This window comes from Danio rerio, chromosome 20, assembly GCF_049306965.1.
Source record: "Danio rerio strain Tuebingen ecotype United States chromosome 20, GRCz12tu, whole genome shotgun sequence".
Classification (NCBI taxonomy): Eukaryota; Metazoa; Chordata; class Actinopteri; order Cypriniformes; family Danionidae; genus Danio; species Danio rerio.
The window spans coordinates 53,683,863-53,698,964 of NC_133195.1; positions in this window are offsets into that span (position 1 = coordinate 53,683,863).

Sequence of the window (15,102 nt, forward strand, 5' to 3'; positions counted from 1 at the left end):
ATGTTGGTGTGGGTTTCCTCTGGGTGCTCCGGTTTCCCCCATAAGTCCAAAGACATGTGCTTCAGGTGAATTGGGTGGGCTAAATTGTCCGTAGTTTATGTGTGTGAATTAATGTATGGATGTTTCCCTGTGATGGTTGCAGCTAGAAGGTCATCCCCTGTGTAAAACGTGCTGGATAAGTTGGCAGTATTTAATTTAATGAACAATGCAATGTGAACAGTCAGATTGGATTTATTGAGGCGTTCCGTTTTGTACATCATTAAACTGGCAACAGTACGGTACTTCTCTGTGGTTTAAGGATGTTAAAGGAAGAGCATGTGTGGAGACGCTGACGTGGTAAACAAATAGCAACAGAGGAAACGCAAAGAAGGAGGAAAGGTCAGTCGCAACAGTTTGCTCCCACCAGATCTGAGATCTCTCTAGTAGAGGTCTGCATTCCTGCGGCTATCCTGCAAGCGCCGCGGGACCTGACCAGATTTCTACGGCGCGGTTATAAATTTCCGAATTAATGACGGGAGTGGTCGGTAACGGGTTTAATTTGGGACGGGAGCGGGCTGTCTAGCAATATCGCTCCCGACTCCCGAGTGAGCAAGCGTATGTATGTGTGTAAATGTAATAGCGCGATGCTGTGTTTAGCTTGTTTGTTGCAGTGTGTGTGTGTGTGTGTGTGTGTGTGTGTGTGTATGTATGCGCACGCGTGAATGAGAGATGTGTGTGTGTGTGTGTGTGTGTGCGAATGAGAGAGAGAGAGCTTTGCCTGTGTGTGTGCGCTTGGTGCTTATGAGTGTGTGTTAGTGTGCGCGCGCGCAAATGAGAGAGAGAAAGCTTTGTCTGTGTATGTGTGCTTGGTGCTGTGCGTGTATGTGTTTATACAGACAGCTTGTTATAGGCTGTCTGGACTGTATAACTGGGTGATTTTCGGTTTTGTTCTCCGCCCGCTCTTTAGCGGGATCGGGCACGGCGGATAGAAAACGGGGCGGTCGGGCAGCGGGACAACAAGTGCTTAATATAAGCAGGAGCGGTCGGGTTCGGGCTAAAACCTGGCGGGTGCGGGCGGGAGCGGGATTCAAAATTTAGTCCTGCGCAGATCTCTACTCTCTAGTACCCACTAATTCCTCTAACTGGTGGAGGACACCATATATAAATCATAGGCAACTGCCATGACGGCCCTTTCCCTCCTCCTCCGCCTCAAAATCATTTTAAAGTTGGGTGAACTTCACTTAATTCACTGAGCTAAAAGCCAGACAATTTCTTTCATTGTGGCTAGTTTGGCGCAGATGCAACCCGAGCTCATTCTGAAAATATAGTCCAGCGAATGTTTCTGCAGACTACGAATTACGTAGCTGGAGGTACGTATGGCTGCATTTCATTTTTTTAAGCGAACGATACGGGCGGTGTGACGGAGCTCCTCTTCGCGCTTACCGGCTGAAAGCTCACCTCCGTGTGGAGGGTTTTCCCGCCACAACCAGTTTGTCCGGTTAGCTCGGCGGAGGAGTGGAGACCCGGAGGGGAGCTGACCGATGCGACGACTGGGTTCGACTCCAGGGAAGAGCGGTTTCAGAAATCAGGTAAGACAAAAAGATTTCATAACAGGGTGAGAATGTGGTGAAATTCGAAAACGTGGTCAAAATCAGACGAGGGCTTTTCTTTTTCTGGACGGCTTTTGTAAATCGTTATTGGGATCAGGGAAGCAAGGCGGCGGGCCGGTCAATCGATAAAACCTGTTGAGTTTAGGGAAGGAGAGGGAGTAAGGTGGGTCGCCCGATTGGCCGGTTGCCCAGTCAATCATTCAGTCAGTCAGTCGGCTAGACGGTCACTCGACAGCGGCCTCGGGTCTTGCGGACTCGCGAAAACAAAAAACTGCACAAATACGTACCTCCTTGGACGTATTTCGCAGTCTCCAGAAACGTTCGCGGGACTAGGTTTTCAGAATGAGCCTGGGTTGCGCAGATGCTAGATCCCGCCTGTACGCATGCACAACATTATAAATTGTATGGCAAGTGTAAACACGTGAATCGAATATGGGTGACAATTAAAAGAACGTGTAAATGAACAGGCAAAAAAATCAAATATAGGCAACAAATCAGAATTGGGCATCAAGACCTGAGTGTAAACCAGGGGCGCCCCCAAGGGGTGGCCAGGGGTGGCCACGGCCACCCCTCGGTAAACTCTGGCCACCCCTGTGGCCACCCCAATATAATTTTACTGTTGACATTATTGATTTAAAAGTACTTATAAATTCCCAATATTTAAATAAATAAAATGCAGCCACTAAATTATTGTTGGTGTTACTGACGTAGCTGATTCATTGTCTCTCCCCCTTAGTGCTGTTTCAGTGGCAAATGCTGGTAAAAGCAAAATGACGCATGCGCGCAGAAAACCACTCCCGCGCGCCTCACGCACTCCCGTGTGAATCCCGGTTGGTTGTTTGCATGCACGCCGACAAAATACGCGCCGCTCATGCGCCGTGAAACGGAGTAACAGCCTTTTGTGCAGAGGTGTCGGCACGCAGCGAGTTTTTAAAGTCGACTAAAGTTTATATAATATGATGATGATGATGATGATGATGTTACTTTCACTAAGCATGGCTTTAAAGCAGAAAGGAGGGATAATGATTCAGGAAGGTAAGACTTCATAACATGAGTTCTCAGCCATGATCTGGTCTAAGACCACAGATAATTCTATAATACATTTTTTTTGTATTATTTAGAATTGTCATCATTAATTTTCATGCAAAAGGTTTCTTAAGTGATCTTGGCATATCACTCCAGTTGTTGTTTTCCAGTAATATTTAGTATTGATTTCTGTTATTTATGTAAAATAATAATTGTATAATAATACTAATATTAATTGTATTTTAATACAATTCTGTGAGTTACCAAACAAATTTCGTTGTATAACTACAATGACAATAAAGGTTCTTTACTTTACTTAATACTAATTGTATTTATTTAGAATAAATATAAATAAATTGTTATATTTATTGAATAACAAATCTAACAATTCAAAGGAGGTGGGGTGTATAGGGTGTCATTTAAACTAGAACCGCCACTACCCTCTCCGATCATTGTTGACAGCACGCACACACCTTCAATATACAGCAATGGCAATTTAATATTTACCTTAAGGTACAGTTTATCAATAGATGAAGCTGCATAATGAAATGGCTCAAAAAGCAATATGGATAAATTATATTATTAGGTATAGTGCGTGTGTATATAGTAATGCCTTTCATTCAGTTTGTTCATTGGGTTATTAATAAACTCATTATTCTTTCATTTATTTTATTTTCGGCTTAGTCCCTTTATTAATCCAGGGTCGCCACAGTGGAATGAACCGCCAACTTATCTAGCACATTTTTACACAGTGGATGCCCTTCCAGCTGCAACCTATCTCTGGGAATAATAAACTCATTAATCTTCATTAATTTTAGACATGGCATATACCGTATGATGTACAATAAAAGCGCATAAAAAAGTTATTTATACAGTATATTTATATATATATATATATATATATATATATATATATATATATATATATATATATATATATATATATATATATATATGTATGTATGAAAAGTGTTTTTAAACTAAACATGGATTTTTGTTTGGTTTGCACATGTACTTCCTGAATTATTTCAAGGAATAAATTGCAATATTTCAAGAAAAAGTAATTAAATGAATAAAAACTACATTATTTCATTTACCAGAAACAAAATTATAACATTACACTTAATTCATTATTTTTTGTGTGCCACCCCAAGATTTGGTGCGGCCTCTTCTGGCCACCCCTGAGAAAATTTTCTGGGGGCGCCACTGGTGTAAACGGGTCCTTACTGACCATGGTGAAGGAAATCTATATGAAAGACTCAAATGACCGATTCATTCCAGAATGAAACTCCACAGCGATGCTCTGAGATACACAGATGTATTTGCTGAGCCTTTGGTTTGTAAATATTTTAATAATAGTATCATAAATGATAAATGTCACAGTCATGTATTTAGGAGAAGGCAATCTTAAATGCTGAGTTTTAGATGGATCAGTTTGATGTCTTTTCTTTCCATTTTCTAGCGTTCGTTTCTTCTTCTAGTGTTAAAAGCCATCTTTGAAGATGAGCAGAGAAAGGAATATGAAATGAAAGGAATATGAAATGACCCGGCGATGTCCAAACTCATAACTCATCAGAGTTTCCCGTGCAGAGCGTGACGGCAGCGTTTGATTCTCTTCAGCTCTGTGGAAACACATGATCTCCACACGCCACACAGGTCAACAAAACACTTCAAAAGACTAAACTGAACATAAGACATGCCTCATGCCTCAAAAACCCCTAAATAACCCACATAAACATCACTGTATTCACTCATTCATTCATTTTCCTTCGGCTTATCCTTAGTCAAGCAGAATGAACAACCTGAACATCACGGTATACCACTGATATTATTGTCGGTTGCTGGAACGTTGCTAAGCAATGTCTTACTTTTACTGTACCCTGAAGGGAAAACTTGTGAAGTTTTATAAGCTAATTTTGAGAGGAGCATGTAGTATGATTGATCACGGCTGGTCTCTCATGCGTAATTAGCAATAATCCAATCAGATTGATTCACGCTTGCAACAAATTCGAATTCACCCTACTACCTTATCTTCGTTTTGGAGAGAACCCCCTTTCCACCCCATTGCCTCCTTTTCCTCCCTTTACCAGGGGAAGCTCTCGAGAACTACCTGATCTCGTACCCCCTCACATGCTCATTGACCAGGCGGGAGCCCTGGGATCAATTATCTCCAAGCTCAGGGTTCTCTCCCTGCACAGCATGCCAAACCTGCTAATAGCATCAAGCAAAATCTAAATGTGAACTTTTGAATTATATGCTGTATGTAAATATTCACACACACAAACACGCACATCTTTACGGAAAGCAATCAGCATTTTGACATTTTCAAAATACTATTTCTTCATGTGGACCTAAAATAATATTCCCACGAGGGTAAACACGAACACAATTAGTCAATCCCCATCATCATTTTGTAATTAAATTACATTTTAATTTTACCAAATCAACCTGACTGACTACAAAAACAATGTACTATATATATATATATATATATATATATATATATATATATATATATATATATATATATATATATATATATATATATATTAGGGATGTAACGGTATCAGAATTTCACGGTACGGTAATACCTCAGTATGAATGTCACGGTACGGTATTTATTGAATCATTTACAGGAAAAACAAAACTTATGAAAATACTCCAAAAAAGTGCCAAAAGTGTCAATGACATACAAATTAGCCATCTATCTGTAAGCTTTGAAACAGGAACTTCAATTTTAATAACAAAAATTTATTAAACCATGTAAAAAAAAAAATAAAGTTTCAATTTAGTATTGTTGAAAACTCATCACATTCAACATTTAATCACTCACTCACTTAGCTAGAGATGGGTTTTAAGGAAAATTATCATATAACTATAATCTGGTAAAAGCTGGTATCTCTGGGTATTTACAATGTCCCCTGCAACAGAAAATAACCCTCTCATTTGGGACTGAGGATTCTGGGACAAGAGAGATATGACTTGGCCCATGTTGACAGCAGTGGGTAACGTTGTGCATTGTCTTTCCCCCACTTGAGAGGACAAACCATGAGTGAGATAGAGGTCTCTTTGCGGTACAAGTCAATGTCTGCATCAATCTGAACAGTGTGCTGTGTTTCTGCAGTCCCCATGACTGCTATTACTCGTATTCCCCAACTTGCAGGTACGTGCACACATAGGGCTCAACCTGTGCAGTGCACATGCCCTTTTTAGTCTTGGATAGAAAATGCCCTTCTAAAATGATCAAAAGTGCCCCGCGACGCGACACACCCTCCGTCCCGCCCTTCAGTAGGCGCGCGACAACACCGCTCTTGAGTATGCGCGCTCAACCCCCCTCTCTTCTTTACAGTACGCGCGCAACAACACAGCCGATCAGAACGCACGCGACAACACGGCTATTCAGTACGCGCGCAGCGACAACACCCGCTTTAGGTTTCGATCATCTCCAGCTCTTTTTCATCCCCGCTACTAGCAGCACACTACATTTCCGCATTACTGGATCTGTAGTGACAACAGACCGCAAGGGATGATGGCCACGCATGGGCTGATGGGAATTGTAGTTTCCGCTCGTTCGCTTCATTCGCCTGAGCAAATTTTCTCAGAAGACCTATAGTTTTACTGAGTCATGCGACTACGGTAATATCGAAAAAAAATTATATTGCGGTATGACGGTATTTACAATACCGTTACTTCCCTAATATATATATATATATATATATATATATATATATATATATATATATATATATATACACACAAACACACAACCGTTCTGTCTGGTTCTCGAATCTGATTGGCTGATAGCTGTGAGATATTAAAGTAATATTAGCACTCGTACAGCATCTTCACCCTTGAGTGGCAAGACGACTACAGTTTGACAAATATTGCAGCTGTTGGACAACATAATGTATCTTTTGAGGCTTTTTTAGATGAGAATGTAGTTGTTTCAACGCAATCTCACACCAATTCGTAACTTTTTTATTTTGTGCTTAATTTGTATGAATTTGTACAATTTAGTACGATTTGCTCATCTCCCAATGATGGGTGGGGTTAGGTGCCACGCCTCCTTTTTAAAATCGTACAACTTCATACGACTGAACTCATACAAATTCGCAAGAATTAGCCACTAAACTGAAAAAATGTAAATTACTTATGTTTTCTCGTGAGATCAGGCTGAGTTGTTCAGATAGCAACTATGCAGTTTATTCATAATTTTAGAGATACAGTGCATCTGCGGCCAGCCTGCCATACTGAACAGAGCAAAGACAGTTGACGTTCTGCCACAAGATGGCGACAGAGTCCGCATAAAAAACCCTTAGGAGAGAAAAAAAAAAACATTTTCTCAACATAAGTTTCAAACTATAGCTGACCAAATCATTATAAAACAGGTTAGTGACATTCTAAGTCAATCTCTCTCTCTCTCTCTTTTGTATGTTATATTGCTGTATTTATATCACAGTAATCTGCTAGTGTTTGCTTTGGCTTTTTTGGGGTTCGTTTTTGTGATCACCTGATTGCAACCGAAAAATACTGGGAAATCTCTGTAGACTGACTGTAGACTGATGGCATTTCATGCTGTTTAGCCTTATAATCTTGAAATGTGAGCAAAATCACCTGTTTATCACCAATTTAGACATTACGCTAGAGAATCATTCAAACACTAGCTCTAAAGTGATGTTGGTGAAGTAGTAATGGTTTCTGCTATTGTCATGTCAGCTGTAGATGTAAATGAATGGCAGTTCCTTATACAAAAAAAAGGATTTTTGAGACTCGTGTTTGATTTATTATTATTTTTTTATGTACATGATTATGGTGTGAAACTGTTGTATAAATGCAATATAACACTCGTAGCAGTGCGATATGGCTGTATAATTTTCATACATATAATTGTCATACATGTTATACAGCCATATCACACTGCTACTCAAGTGATAATGCTCATAACTATATCTCATTTCCATTTAACTAAAAATTAAACAAAAACAAAATAAAAAAGCTAACTTATTTCTGCCTTTGATATATTATTCAATATTTTCTTTAATTTCTTTAATTGTTTACTTTCTTAAATGTACATAATCAAATAAATACAACTGAAATAAATATGTTTCAAATACTATATATGACAAAAAAAACTGTTACTATTGAAAATAAAGAAGTCACAAAAAATGCTAAAACGAACTACCTCAAAAATAAATAAATAAAGAGATAAATAAATAAATTAAAAAAATACATAGATGTATATTTTTTATCATTGTGTTGTATATGCATAAATAAAAATAACTTTAATTAACAATATTATATCACAAAAAAATTAATTAAATTAAATTAAATTATTAAAAACAGTTGCTAAAACAATGACAAAACAACAAAATGAACCAAACTTTTAATTAAATAAAATGATCAAACTTTTTTAAACAATAAATTAACTATTATAGGATATTCGTGGAATCATTTAAATAATACTTACAGTACAAAACCTGTTTTGAAAATTGGCAGAAAATATAATACCTTAGATTACCTTAGATTACAGTGATGTAAAGATATTTTTCTTTACCAACCATCATACTGCATGTTTAACATATTTACGTACATGTTTCTCAGAGTAAACAATGCTGTGTCCTTATCATTGTCAGAAAAACCTTTGCCAATGTCACGTTGTCCTAATGCATTTCTGTTAGTGTAGCTGAGATGTGGATTGCGGATGAAATATGTGCTGTTTACCTCAGAGTGTAGATTAATACAGCAATGCTAACGTTCAATAAACACATCACACCATGGACTTTTTAATAGAGGTTTGCACTGTGGCAGGAACATGTCATTAAAAGAGCTTTTAAACGCAGAATAAGTTATTAGTGCTGTAAAAATGGACGTCAGGGAACTGAAATGAGTCAATATGTTCTTCAAGTGCTGTATTTTCAGAAACAGCTAAGGTGAAGTTATGGAGACCGGTAGGACAGGGCTGTGACGGTAAGGATATTTCTGCTGCGGAATATCTGGATGGTTCAATAGTGTATGAAGCCAAACCAGTCTCAAAAATAAGATAATTGGATTTGTGTATTTTTGAACGTGTTTTGAGTTTACGAATTAGATGTGTGTACTTATATATCATGTTTTGAATATACAAATTAGATTTGTGTAATTATAAATCGTGTTATGAATTTATGAATTGAATTTGCGTATTTCTGAATCGTGTTTTGAACTTGCGAATTGGAATTGTATTTATGAATCGTGTTTTGAACTTGCGAATTGGAATTGTTTTTATGAATCGTGTTTTGAACTTGCGAATTGGAATTGTTTTTATGAATCGTGTTTTGAACTTGCGAATTGGAATTGTTTTTATGAATCGTGTTTTGAATATACGAATTGAATTTGCATATTTTTGAATCATGTTTTGAACTTGCAAATTGCATTTGTGTATTTTTGAATCGTGTTTTAAACTTGCGAATTGGATTTGTATTTATGAATCATGTTTTGAATATACGAATTGGATTTGTGTATTTATGTATTGTGTTTTGAACTTACGAATTGAATTTGCGTATTTTCTTGTTCTTGTTTAGAATGTGCGAATTGGAATTGTATTTATGAATCGTGTTTTAAATATACGAATTGAATTTGCGTATTTTTGCATCGTGTTTTGAACTTGCAAATTGGATTTGTGTATTTTTGAATAGTGTTTTAAACTTGCGAATTGGAATTGTATTTATGAATGTTTTGAATATACGAATTGGATTTGGGTATTTATGAATTGTGTTCTGAACTTACGAATTGAATTTGCGTATTTTTGAATCTTGTTTAGAGCTTGCGAATTGGAATTGTATTTATGAATCGTTTTTTGAATATACGAACTGAATTTGCGTATTTTTGAATTGTGTTTTAAATTTGCAAATGGATTTGTGTATTTTTGAATCGTGTTTTAAACTTGCGAATTGGAATTGTATTAATGAATGTTTTGAATATACGAATTGGATTTGGGTATTTATGAATTGTGTTCTGAACTTACGAATTGAATTTGCGTATTTTTGAATCTTGTTTAGAGCTTGTGAATTGGAATTGTATTTATGAATTGCTTTTTGAATGTACGATTTGAATTTGCGTATTTTTGAATTGTGTTTTAAATTTGCAAATGGATTTGTGTATTTTTGAATCGTGTTTTAAACTTGCGAATTGGATTTGCGTATTTTTGAATCATGTTTTGAACTTACGAATTGAATTTGCGTATTTTTGAATTGTGTTTTGAACTTGCGAATTGGAATTGTATTTATGAATCGTGTTTTGAATATACGAATTATATTTGTGTATTCATGATTTGTGTTTTGAACTTACGAATTAAATTTGTGTATTTCTGAATCGTGTTTTTAACTTGCGAATTGGATTTGTGTTTATGAATTGTGTTTTGAACTTACGAATTAAATTTGCGTATTTTTGATTCTTTTATAAAGCATTTATTATGTTATAATACATGTTGTGTCATTATTTTGATGGTCAAAAGTCCATTAATGTGCGTATGTCAAATAGACGTCTAGTTTTTAATGTCAAATCAATTGGCATTTTTGTCGTGTTTTTGATGGCAATATTAGATGTCAATTTGATGTCATTTTGAAATTTGGAATTGAAGCTTTCAGATGAATAATGTGTTTCTTAAATCATAAAATTTTTTGTGACATTATTAAAAAAAGCATCAATATGTGGATGTCAAATAGATGTTGACGTTATGACATCAAATGGGTTTGCGTTTTTAATGTGTGTGGTTTTTTTAAGCCAATATTAGATGTCAAATTTGCCGCTTTGAAGTTTGGAATTAAAGCTTTCATATGAATAAAACATTTCTCATAGTATAACAATTTTGTGTCGTTAATTACTGTAGGCGTTCAAAAGACCATCAATGTGTGGATGTCAAATAGATGTCAAGGCTTTGACATCAAATGGATTTGCATTTTTGACGGGTTTTTTTTTTTGTCGCCAATATTACGTCAATTTGATGATGTTTTAGATAAATAAAAGATTCTTATATCATAATAGATTTTGTGTCGTTATTTTGGTGGTCAAAAGAGCATCAATGTGTGGATGTCAAATAGACGTCAAGGTTTTGACCTCAAATGGATTTGATTTCAAGATGTCTGTCACCAAACTAAAACAAAACACCGAATGAAACACTCGGACATCATGGGAGTAACGAAAAACTAATGACCAAGAGGGGCTTACAGAACAGGGTATAAACACACAAGGAAACAATTGACTAAACAAACTGACAATGGGGTGGAGACAATTAACTCAAAGATTAACAAGATAATAAGGGTAAACTAAGGTGATCGAAAGTAACGTGAAAACACTGAACTGAAATATGCAAAAACCTGGATGTTACAATGTCGTTTTGAGGTGCCTGCTGGGTAAAATGAGATGTTAATATGTTAGACTTGCGGACATCTTCAGTTTTGCAGAGGTTTAGCAGTAGATCTCTCTAACACAGATGCTGTCCTTTTCTTTGTGTGTGTTTTAAACAGACGGTGTCGAGGGAGTGTTTCTTCGCCATAACCTGAAGTGCTGAGAAAGAGGGGAAAACTTCAAGCTGAAGTGAACATCACAAGCTCTGCGAGTCTCCAGCCTGCGGTGGATGAAAACCCCGAGTGGAAAGGAGAAGACGCTGCACATTCACAAGGTTTTTCGGCTTTAAACACACACACTCGGGCATTACTGAAGCTGGATCAGTGTTTGAAATGTACAATCCCAAAATCACAGGCACGTTTTATGGCACATCGGTGTACGACTTTGTTAACAAAACCTCCATAATCCGAGGAACCAGTTGAGCCTGTGAGCAGTACGTGTCCAGACTCTTATTATTGATGTCTGCTGGCTCACAGAAAGAGCTGGACCAGCTTAATAAATCAATAAACATGAGTGCGGAGATCTCTGAAGTCTGTGACTGAAACACTGTAAAAAGAGCTGTTTGTACTAGATTTAACCAACACAATCTCACGGCAATTCGCAGCTGTTTGATTTAGTGGCTAATTCGTATGAATTCCTATGATCTTATTCAAACAATTTACTACGATTTGCTCATCCCCCAATGACGGTTGGGTTTAGGGGTGGGGTTAGGAGCCACGCCTCCTTTTTAAAATCGTACAATTTCGGACGACTGACCTCGTACGAATTCCTATGAATTAGCCACTGTCAACACGTCAAATATTTACATTTTCTTGTGAGATCAGGCTGGATTTAACACACATTTATTTTGAGAGTTTTTTTTTATTTAAGTGTCATAATATCAACACATTTTTTTATTTGTTGTGAAAATATTTTGTCCCCCCGACTTTATAACTCTTCTGAAGTTAAAACATAGGTATGGGGTCTAACAATGAATACAATCATTGGCTCTTTTTTTGTTAGTTTGAAAACGTAAAGCAAGAAAAATGTTGCAATTTACAACCCCGAATCAGAAGTTGGTAAAGTATGAAAAATGCAAATAAAAAAAAAGTAGTGATTTCCAAATTTACTTCTGACTTGTATTTCATTCCAGACAATATGAACACAAAATATTTCTTGTTCTGTCTGGTAAATGTCATTTAATTTGTAAATATTAATGCTGTCAATCGATAAAAAAAGATTTAACTAATTAATCGCACCTTTTTTTAAAAATTTATCGCGATTAATCACATTTAAAATACTGAAACTTATAATTTTGGCTATTCAAATGTAAAATTTTTGTAAACGCAAGACACAAACTATTTAAATTCAAAATATAATTGTTTATTAGAATTATAATTATAAATATAACTGTTATTAGAATTTTTGTTTAACTTGTAACACAGATTTCTTCATGTAAACAACATACCCACAATAAACCATCAAGATCCTGGCTTGACAGCCATATTTATTACAGAAATTAAAACACAGGCATGTTAATGATATTTAAATTTCAAAACAATCAATGCCAATAAAGAAAACATTGATTTCCATGTTGGATTCTAAGTGGACTGCAAAAAAATGCCAAAATACAGGAATTGCAGATATGGAAAATGAAAAATTATAATAATAAACTATAGAATACAAACTGTTGCACTCATTGTAAAGTTTTATTGCTGTGAGTTGAGAACATTAATTATAGAGTAGAAATAATTTAGCTTAATCCTCCTTTACATTCATCCAGTTGCTAAGATTAGGAGTATCCCGCAAGTGCACAGAGACTCCCAAATGCCCGCAAATGAATGATAATCTCTCGCAAACCGTTCGTTAAATACATTGCACACCCCTCTCCCCCGCATCCCTCCTAGCTCTTCAGGTATGTCGCGCGCAACTCAACCCCACCGTCCTTCAGGTACGTCTCGCGCGCACACTCCCCTACTCAGATACATCGCTCACTCCACCCCTGACACCCCTCAACGGGCCTGACACAGACACACACACAACGCGCTGGAGCGACTCCCTTCAGATTCAACACGCATGATCACGTTCATCAGATTTGCTTAAACTAAACGTCCTAAAGTATTACTGTATTTCACAAGGATTCTGACACAACAACGCGAAGCATACGCTTTCATTGCGTTTAATGAGGAAACACGCTGAACTTGGAGGGCTCATGCTGAAAGGCAGAGTTATGCCCTGTCTTTGACAGCTCGCGACTTAACCAGAGACTTTCTGAGTACATTTACAGAAGACACCAATACTCCGATTTTAATATGATTAAGATACTACTCTTATTAAAATTCTACCATATAGCCTAAGCAGTGATTTTATTACCTTAAAGAAACACCGAGTCACGAAATGCGGAGGATTTTCTTTCTGTTCGCCATGCGGTATCAACTTACAACTGATGTCGAAAGTTAAAAATGAAACACCCGAAATTGCATGAAACTCTGGATAACCTGTGATGCAACTAATTGTTTTATACTGAAACTTGCCTTCAAAAAGTGCTTCCTTGGTCTTATCCACATTTATTGCATGTTGAACACACGTCCACCACAACAGAAAGTAAAAAAAAACCTGCAACTGCGTTAATTGCGTTAATTTTTTTAAACTCATTAATTATTTCAAATTAATCGCATGCGTTAACACACTAATTTTGACAGCGCTAGTAAATATACATACTTTAGACCTACAACACAAAAAAAACGTAAAAGAACAGGAGCAGTTTAGGGCTAGTAATCAGGTGAAGTGGTTAAATAATGACTAAAATAAAGAATGATTTAGTACAAAAGCAGCATCCAAGAATGGTCTAGTCCTTTAGGAGCAAAGATGGGCTGATGATCGCCACTTTGCCAACAAATATGTGAGAAACTTATTGAATTTTTAAAAACAAAGTTCCTCAAATGAAAGTTTCCAATATGTATACATTTAGGTATTTCACCTTCAACAGTGCAGAACATCATTAAAATATTCAAGGAGTCTTAGCAAGCCTAAGCTGAACAATGGGTAGTTCTGGTCCCTCAGGCGGTGCCGCATCAAGAATTCTCATTCTTTTAAAAGCAATGTCACCGCATGGGCTCAGGACTACTTTGGCAAACTTTGTCAAGTACCACAATACATAAATACATCCACAAATGCCAGTGAAAACTGTACTGTGCCAAAAGGAACCCCTATGTTAACAGTGTCCAAAAGCGCGAGTATGTAGGCTAATGTTGGCATTATTATTTTATTATTCAGCTTCACAGTCACCTTAAAGGGCACATAGTTTACCCCTTTTTTTAAGATTTAACATTAATATTATGGATCTTCTGAGTGTGCCAGTTTAGATTTAGTTTAAAACGCAGTTCAGATTTTTTAGTATAATGTGTTCAAAAGTGTCATGTTGGGGGTGTGTACACAGCTCGCTGTTTTCAGGGTGTGTTGCTTCACATGAAAATTAGTTTCAGCTTCCCGTCCAACGTAACAAGGGGGCGGAGTTAAGAGCTCACCCGCTCTGTGTTTGCAACAGACAGGCAGACTGTGAGAAGGAGCAGGAGTGAGAGGACCAGCATTCAGCTGTACATGTACGACTCGGACACAGACCAAGCAGAGACTACAAAATAATTTGTGTCTTTGTATAGTTTCACAGCCAACTGTGTGCTAGTTTCAAGTGCTAAGCTTGTACACCGAGACTAATAACTAAGCACACTGAATTAACTTTGACTGAGGCACCGAATGCGCCGATCAAAGCCGCGACACAGCACACCAGACACTCTCAGTGGCTCGGCAAAAACATGAAGTGTCCCGAATCTTCGCGCCACGCATTTTAGAACTCTAAACACAGGTTTCCATCAGGGCACACACAACGGCGCCCCAACTCGCCGGCTGTCCCACGCCCAGAATTCCAAAATGCATGTCTCAGTAGAGCGCCACACAGAGCGCCCCTTCTGGTGTGCGACCTACAGGCAAGTTTGTTATTTTATTTCCAATGGAGAGACGCGCACATGAGGCAGCGCATTCGCACTTTCCAGCTGCACCTAGTTGAATTCGCTGGGAGCTTCTGTGAACGTGAGAAATGCAAATGGCTGAAGTTTAAGGTAGACGCAAT